At 51.7% G+C, this 6,576-nt stretch overlaps 1 protein-coding gene across 1 annotated transcript in view; it reads left to right on the forward strand.

The window, feature by feature from the left end:
* The first annotated feature begins 461 nt into the window (after positions 1-461).
* The window catches only part of RAB3B (RAB3B, member RAS oncogene family), a 79,397-nt gene continuing 73,282 nt past the window's right edge, over positions 462-6,576 (forward strand). The window contains exon 1 of the mRNA XM_049775140.1: positions 462-622. The gene's annotated coding sequence lies outside the window, so the exon portion shown is untranslated. The remainder of the gene's footprint in view (positions 623-6,576) is intronic.

Genomic DNA, 6,576 nt, shown 5'->3' on the forward strand with positions numbered 1-6,576 from the left:
GTGCCTGCCAGGAGCGACTTCTGAGTGCAGAGCCGGGGGTAATCCCTGAGTGCTGCCGGTGTGACCCAAACACAAAAGCAAAAACAAAAAAGAAGTGTTCTTACAGGCCACAGGGGTTTGACCCATGAAGGGTACATGGCCGGACAACGATGCTGGGGTTTCTCTTGTAGTTAGTCGGCCAGGTTTCGCCTCCCTCTTTGGGCCTTGCAAGGATGGATAGATAAGAAGAGGGACTGGAGAGCGTTTTGGGCAAACCAACCACAGAACCTATCTATGCTCCATCATCTACATTATCACTCCATCTCTCATCTCCTGAGCCCTCTGCACAAAGCATGCAATAGTCGCCTAGATATTGGGGACCCCAAGACAACTCAGATTCTCAGCACCTGCCTGGAGTCCGGGCGGGGCTGGCAGGGACTCCGCCCTGGGGCGTGTCGTGGGCGGACCTTGGTCACGGCTGGTGCCCGAGAACCGAGCTGGAGCCTCAGCCCTAAACCGCCACTCTGGGGACCCGCCCCGCCCCACTGTCCACGCGCCCCGCAGCTCTGCCTCCGGCCGCCCAGTCCGGCGCCCCGCTGCACTGAGAACCAGCGAGCGGCTCCTCCTGCCCCGAGAGTCCCAGGTAAGGGGCGCGGTCCCGGCGCCTGCCAGCTGGGCAAAGATCCCGGAGCCAGCCAGGGCTGGGGGTACCGGGGACATCGCGGGGGCGAAGAAGGGGGGGACCCAAGGAGAAAGGACCAGGGGGAGACACTGGGGAGGGTCCGCTGCAGTGCGGGGCGCGGAGGTTGGGGTGGGCCGCAAGGGGCGTTCCAAGGGCAGGGGCGGCCAGAGTGGGGGGAGCAGGACTGGGGCGCAGGCTGGGTGGAACACCATGGGCGACCACTTGTGTGCAATGAGGGGTGCCGGGGGAGGCGAGGGGAGAGGTAAGGAGACCCTGAGAGGGGCTGTGCGGTGGACAGGAGGATGCTAAGTGAAAGGAGCGGGTCTTGGGGAGCAAGGGCCAGGGGAGGCGTGGAGGTGAGTGCTGGAAGGGGCCTGCGGGGACCGATCGCATCAGCTGGAGAGATTGGGAGGTGGAGAGTTCCGTCCGGGGACACGCGGCCCGAGTGGGGCTGCTGGTGGCAGAGTGGGTCTGGGAGGTGGGAGCCTGGAAAAACGGGCGAGGGGTGCAGCAAGGCAGTGCGCACCCCGACTGCAGAGGCAGGGGGCGGGGAACTGGCGGAGCGGGGTGGCGAGAGGCAGAGGGCATCGAGCTCTGGCCTGAGGTGATATCTGGGTGGGAGTGAGGGGCTTTGGGGTGATCGCTAGTGGGAAGCTGGAGGGGTCCAGGGGAGAGTTAGGGTGCTGGGGATGGCCGACCAGGTTGGGGCAGGGAAGGTGTAGTTTGCTGCCTGAGGTGAGAGTGAGACATACAAGGGGGCTTAGCCCCTCAGAAGGCTGCTCTGGATTCCAAGAGCAGGAGGAGAAGGGGGTCGAGAGGAAAGGGGGTTTAAGGTGGGGGAGAAAGAGAAGCCAATAGAGGGTCAGACCAGGTGGGAGACAGGCCAGCTCTTTCCCACTCCCCTCAAATCCAAAAGGAAAGGGAGGGTAGCTTAGGTGGATGGGAGCAGTGATGTCCACCTGTGCTGTGCCTACGCAGGGAGAAAGCTCCGGGAAGCCTATCAGAGCCTGTGCCAGTCTGTGCCCGTGGGAACCCCGCCCTGTGTTAGCCAGAGGGGAGACAGCTGTGTATGCGTGTGTGTTGGGGGGTGGTGGTGGAAGGGAAGCCTTCCTGGTCATGCAGCAAAGTCTGTCCAAACTAGAGGGAACAACAATGGACAAAGGCAAAAATCTAGACTGATCTCCAAGAAGTGGACCTCCAGTTTCTCATGGTTTATGGTTTGAAGGGCAATAACCCCCCTGCAATGGGAACTCTGGGTGCTGATACTGCTCCCCATCTCCATTTCCCTGGAGATGGAGGGCCTAGCACTGATGCCTTTTAGTGAGGGAACTGGTGGGTCCTGGCTCTGCTGGTACCTCAGGGTCCTCACACATGCAGAATGGGGAGAAGTGGATGAGACCACTAGTTGAAAAGAGCCTGGTAGCCTGCATTGCACTGTACAAGCAGAGAGGCCACTGGCATCAAGGTGCAGGTGTGCGGGCTCTAAGGGAGTGAGCAAGAATGTACTAAGACACCCAGAGTGCCTGGCATTTAGGAGGTGTTCCCTCAACTGAACGATTAACGTCCAGATTCTGTAACTCTGAGAGAAGAGAAGAAGCACTCAGAGGTGAGCTGAAGCAGAACTGTTAAGGGACTGATTGATAGAAGAGAAAAAAAGGTTGAATTAGAAAAGTTAGGTGAGGGGGCCAGAGCGGTGGTGCAGAGGTGGGGCGTTTGCCTTGCGTTTGCCTCTGACGTGACTGACCTAGGACGGACCACAGTTTGATCCCCTAGCTTCCCATATGGTCCCCTAAGCCAGGAGCGATTTCTGAGCGCATATCCAGGAGTAACCCTTGAGCGTCATTGGGTGTGGCCCAAAAACCAAAAAAAAAAAAAAAAAAGAAAGAAAAGAAAAGAAAAGTTAGGTGAGAAAGTACAGTGTGTCTCTTGAGCTCTCCCAAGAGACAAGAGCATGGAGCCCTGAGCACTGCCAGGTATGACCCTCCCCTTCCCCAAGAAAAGAAAAGTTAGTATAGTATTTCTTCAGGAGGAGGATAGATGTATTAGGTAAGGTCTGCATTGGTCTGATTCCCTCTTTCTCACCAGGGAGATGTTTTCAAAAGGAAGATGGAATCGACATTTATTGACAGTATGTGACAACATCTTCCACTTAACAATTCTTATTTTACTAATGAGGAAACTAGGCCTTTGTCATGGAAAAGGGCTTGCCAACGTCTCACAGTTAATAAGTGATAGAGTTAGAAACCTAGTCTACTGTGTTTGATTTGGAATCTGAAGCTGTTTCCAACCCTCCAGAATCACTTGGTAGAGGAAACGAAGTACAAAGATGTTTTTGTACGTGTGAAGCAAGGAAGTTTTGTTGGAACTTATTTAGAAAGACGTGAGGGGAGAGAGAAAAAGAGAAGTACATGCTGAGAGAGAACACAGATTTCTCTAGAATAAGCAAAGAAATATCAAGACAAGCAAGTGAAAGATAGGTGTTCAAAGGAGAACAAGAGTTTGAAGATCAAGTAAGTTTTATTTTAAAGAAGAAATTATAAAGTCCTCTCCCACACACTGGCTTTAATGCTTTCTCTTCCTTGCTTCTTTGCTTCCTTGCTTCCTTGCTTCTTCCTTCCTTCCGTTCTTCCTTTCTTTCTTCCTTCCTTCTTTCCTTCCTTCCTTTCTCTTTCTTTCTCTCTTTCTTTCTTTCTCTTTCTTTCTTTTTTCTTTCCTTCCTTCTTTACTTTCTTTCCTTTCCTTTCTTCCTTTCCCCTTCCTTCCATCTTTCCTTCCTTTTTTCTTCCTCCCTCTTCCCTTTATTTCTTCCTTTCTTCCTCCCTCCTTCCTTCCTTTCCTCCCTTTCTTTTGGGGGGGGGTTTGGGCCACACCCAGCTGCGCTCAGGGGTTACTTCTGGCTATGTGCTCAGAAATCACTCTTGGCTTGGCGTACCATATGGGATGCTGGGGGATCAAACCGCCATCTGTCCTAGGTTAGCCTGTGCAAGGCAAACGCCCTACCGCTTGTGCTACTGTTCTGGCCTCCCCTTCCTTCCTTCCTTTCTTCCTTCTTTCCTTTCTCTCTCCCTTCCTTCCTTCCTTCCTTCCTTCCTTCCTTCCTTCCTTCCTCACTCTCTCCCTTCCTCCTTTCCTCCCTCCCCCTTCCTTCCTTTACTTCCATCCCTTTCATTCTCTTCCTTCCCTCCCTCCCTCCTTCCTTCCCTCCTTCCTTCCCTCCTTCCTTCCCTCCTTCCTTCCTTTCCTCCCTCCATCCCTCCCTCCCTCCTTCCTTCCTTCCTTCCCTCCTTCCTTCCCTCCCTCCCTCCTTCCTTCCTTCCCTCCCTCCCTCCTTACCTCCTTCCTTCCTTCCCTCCCTCCCTCCTTCCTTCCTTCCTTCCCTCCCTCCCTCCCTCCCTCCTTCCCTCCTTCCTTCCTTCCCTCCCTCCTTCCTTCCCTCCTTCCTTCCCTCCCTCCTTCCTTCCCTCCTTCCTTCCCTCCCTCCTTCCCTCCTTCCCTCCTTCCCTCCTTCCTCCTTCCTTCCTTCCTTCCCTCCCTCCCTCCCTCCCTTCCTCCCTCCCTTCCTTCCTCGCTTCCTTCCTCCCTTCCTTCCTTCCTTCCTTCCTTCCTTCCTTCCTTCCTTCCTTCCTTCCTTCCTTCCCTCCCTCCCTCCCTCCCTTCCTTCCTCGCTTCCTTCCTCCCTTCCTTCCTTCCTCCCTTCCTTCCTTCCTTCCTTCCTTCCTTCCTTCCTTCCTTCCTTCCTTCCTTCCTTCCTTCCTTCCTTCCCTCCCAGTCACATGCTCAGAGGTTACTCCTGGCTCTGCACTCAAGAATCGCTCCTGGCAGGCTTGGGAGAATCGAACCCTGCTTGGCGACATGCAAAGGAAATGCTCCACTCACTGACACCCGGCTTTAATTTTTTGCACCACTGTTCCTCCCTTTCTTCTTCCTCCCTTTCTTCTTCCTTCCTTTCTACTTCCTTCCTTTCTCCTTCCCTCCCTTCCTCCTTTCCTTCCTCCCTCCCTTCCTTTACTCCTGGCTCTAAGCTCAGAAATCACTCCTGGCAGGCTCAGGGGACCATATAGGGTGCCAGGATTCAAACCACCAACCTTCTGCATGTAAGGCAAGCACCTCCATGCTATCTCTCCTGCCCCCCCCCCCCCGACTTTAATTCTTAAAACAGTTTTCCAGGAATCATTTTATTAACTCATTTTACAAATGAGGAAACTGAGGCCCAGAATGTGAATCTATCTCAATGTACCCAGTAGAGAAGGTCACCCATTCTTCACTCTACTTATAGAAGGTCTCCTTTGGATGGATTTTAGGGCTTTCTCTCCCTCTTTCCTGACTTCTTCCTCAGGTATGTGTTTCTGTGTCCTCTCCCTGATAGTGGTACTATTTCCACACCAGCCCTTGGAAGACCGTCTTCCCCACCAGCCCAGGATCCAGGATATCTGACTTCCCAGATGGTTCTGGTCTTCATCTGTGGTGCTAGTCACGGAGACACTGAGCTCCCCAGCTCTGTCTGGGAGATTGTCCCTGAGTGAGGGAAGATCTGATGGACGCTTATCTGACAAACGCTCTGCATGCGCCTCCGTGCAGTGACCTGTCTGCCTACAGCTGCCTCAGGCAGCCGAGGCTGAGCTGCTTTGTGTCTCATCCGCATGCCTGACAAGCTCTGTCCCCTCCAGAGGAAAACTTCTGCAGGCTTCCATTCAAATGTCCCCTCCAAGAAACATTTATGCCCTTTGCTTCTCCCTCACACCCCTTTCCTGTCCCATCTCTTGGAAAGCTCCTGTGTGCGATGAACCTAGGCAGTCAACCTGGGTGAGGGAGGACTTGTGTGTGTTTGTGGGGACACCAGGTGTTTTTTTTGTTTTGTTTTGGCCATACCCAGTGATGCTCAGGGGTTACTCCTGGCTCTGTGCTCAGAAATCGCTCCTGGCTTGGGGGACCATATGGGATGCCAGGGATCCCCTTTCTCAAGTAGTGCTTTTCATTGTCCTGAGCTGAGTTCAACCGATTGTCAATAGATATTAGAAGTTCTAATCTCAACCTTCCAGCTGAATTGGTGTGTGATCTTGAACAAATCATTTTTCTTTGTGGAGCCTCAATTGTGTTTCATGTAAGAGAAAAGGGAGTGGATCAGATCAGAAATGGAATGGAACAAAAAGGTTGTTTTTCCTCTCCTCTCACTCCCCACTTGAACCCCTGTGTCAGATAATGCTAATCCAGACAGGCTTCTTTTGCTTTTCTGAAATAAATGTTTCCCTGCTGATTCTACATGAAGCCACATCTACATTGTGCAATGCATGAAGCACGGTTACAAACATTCTCTTATTTGATATTCATAATAGCTTTGGAGTTACATTATATTATTATATTTTATGTGAAGGTATTAAGACTCACTGTGTAAGTGATTGCCCACATTACTGACTTTCTAGGAAAGAGGGAACCAGTCACCCACATGTTTGTTATGATAAAACTGCCATTTCAAAATCCCTTATAGTTTTAGCTGTCTCAGATTTAATTCAGCTGGTCAAAAAATCACAACCAATAACATGACATTTATATTGATCATCTGGCCTAGAGAAAAATTTTCACTCAAAGAAATACCAAGCCTGAGGATTTACTAAAGGGCCACTGATGAGGGTGTTCAGAGGGATAAAACTCACTTGGATGGGGCTGGAGAGATAGCATGGAGGTAAGGTGCTTGCCTTTCATGCCAAAGAACAGTGATTTGAATCCTGGCATCCCATATGGTCCCCCAAGCCTGCCGGTAGCAATTTCTGAGCATAGAGCAAGGAGTAACCCCTGAGCGTTGCTGGGTGTATCCCCCCCCAAATAAAAACAAAAAAACTCATAACAGACCTCCCCAAACAAACAAAAAAAACTCACTTGGATCTTGAAGGGAAAGTTAGAGCATTCTTTATAAAACA

This window comes from Suncus etruscus, chromosome 6, assembly GCF_024139225.1.
Source record: "Suncus etruscus isolate mSunEtr1 chromosome 6, mSunEtr1.pri.cur, whole genome shotgun sequence".
NCBI classification, from domain to species: Eukaryota; Metazoa; Chordata; class Mammalia; order Eulipotyphla; family Soricidae; genus Suncus; species Suncus etruscus.